This window comes from Arachis duranensis, chromosome 1 (genome assembly GCF_000817695.3).
Source record: "Arachis duranensis cultivar V14167 chromosome 1, aradu.V14167.gnm2.J7QH, whole genome shotgun sequence".
NCBI classification, from domain to species: domain Eukaryota; kingdom Viridiplantae; phylum Streptophyta; class Magnoliopsida; order Fabales; family Fabaceae; genus Arachis; species Arachis duranensis.
In genome coordinates this window covers 26,086,497-26,088,359 of record NC_029772.3, presented here as the reverse complement: position 1 = coordinate 26,088,359, position 1,863 = coordinate 26,086,497, and the positions used below count along the sequence as shown (strand labels likewise).

Below are 1,863 nucleotides of genomic sequence, written 5' to 3'. Positions count from 1 at the left end.
AGTAGCTTGACAGTGGGCTCTCATGGAGCCTCATAGATGCTCAGAGCAATGTTGGAACCTCCCAACACCAAACTTAGAGTTTGAATGTGGGGGTTCAACACCAAACTTAGAAGTTTGTTGTGGCCTCCCAACACCAAACTTAGTGTTTGACTGTGGGGGCTCTGTTTGGCTCTATTTTGAGAGAAGCTCTTCATGCTTCCTCTCCATGGTGACAGAGGGATATCCTTGAGCCTTAAACACAAGGGGTTCTTCATTCACTTGAATGATCAATTCTCCTCTGTCAACATCAATCACAGCCTTTGCTGTGGCTAGGAAGGATCTGCCAAAGATGATGGATTCATCCATGCACTTCCCAGTCTCTAGGACTACGAAATCAGTAGGGATGTAATGGTCTTCAACTTTTACCAGAACATCCTCTACAAGTCCATAAGCTTGTTTTCTTGAATTGTCTACCATCTCTAGCGAGATTTTTGCAGCTTGCACCTCAAAGATCCCTAGCTTCTCCATTACAGAGAGAGGCATGAGGTTTATGCTTGAGCCTAGGTCACACAAGGTCTTCTTGAAGGTCATGGTGCCTATGGTACAAGGTATTGAAAACTTCCCAGGATCCTGTCTCTTTTGAGGTAATCTCTGCCTAGACAAGTCATCCAGTTCTTTGGTGAGCAAAGGGGGTTCATCCTCCCAAGTCTCATTACCAAATAACTTGTCATTTAGCTTCATGATTGCTCCAAGGTATTTAGCAACTTGCTCTTCAGTGACATACTCATCCTCTTCAGAGGAAGAATACTCATCAGAGCTCATGAATGGCAGAAGTAAATCCAATGGAATCTCTATGGCCTCAGTGTGAGCCTCAGATTCCCATGGTTCCTCATTAGGGAACTCATTGGAGGCCAGCGGACGTCTATTGAGGCCTTCCTCAATGGCGCTCACTGCCTCTTCTTCCTCTCCTAGTTCGGCCATATAGGTCATGTTGATGGCCTTGCATTCTCCTTTTGGATTCTCTTCTGTATTGCTTGGAAGAGTGCTAGGAGGGAGTTCAGTAATTTTCTTACTCAGCTGACCCACTTGTGCCTCCAAGTTTCTAATGGAGGACCTTGTTTCAATCATGAAACTTTGAATGGTTATGATTAGATCAGAGACCATAGTAGCTAAGTCAGAGTGGCTCTGCTTAGAATTCTCTGTCTGTTGCTGAGAAGATGATGCAAAAGGCTTGCCATTGCTAAACCTGTTTCTTCGACCATTATTGTTGTTGAAACCTTGTTGAGGTCTTTGTTGATCCTTCCATAAGAGATTTGGATGATTTCTCCATGAAGGATTATAGGTGTTTCCATAGGGTTCTCCCATGTAATTCACCTCTTCCATTGAAGGGTTCTCAGGATCATAAGCTTCTTCTTCAGATGAAGCGTCCTTAGTACTGCCTGGTGCAGCTTGCATTCCAGACAGACTTTGAGAAATCATATTGACCTGCTGAGTCAATATTTTATTCTGAGCCAATATGGCATTCAAAGTATCAATCTCAAGAACTCCTTTCTTCTGATTTGTCCCATTGTTCACAGGATTCCTTTCAGAAGTGTACATGAATTGGTTATTTGCAACCATTTCAATCAGTTCTTAAGCTTCTGTAGGCATCTTCTTCAGATGAAGAGATCCTCCAGCAGAGCTATCCAATGACATCTTGGACAGTTTAGACAGACCATAATAGAAAATACCTATGATGCTCCATTCAGAAAGCATGTCAGAAGGACACTTTCTGATTAATTGTTTGTATCTTTCTCAAGCTTCATAGAGGGATTCACCTTCCTTCTGTCTGAAAGTTTGGACTTCCACTCTAAGCTTACTCAATTTTTGAGGTGGAAAGAACTT

The 1,863-nt window shown here is 42.8% G+C and overlaps 1 non-coding gene across 1 annotated transcript; it reads left to right on the top strand.

The window, feature by feature from the left end:
- The first annotated feature begins 1,728 nt into the window (after window positions 1-1,728).
- LOC127743104 (small nucleolar RNA R71) lies at window positions 1,729-1,836 on the top strand. The gene has a single exon (XR_008004400.1). It is a non-coding gene; the product is annotated as a small nucleolar RNA R71 (small nucleolar RNA).
- The last annotated feature ends 27 nt before the right edge of the window (window positions 1,837-1,863 follow it).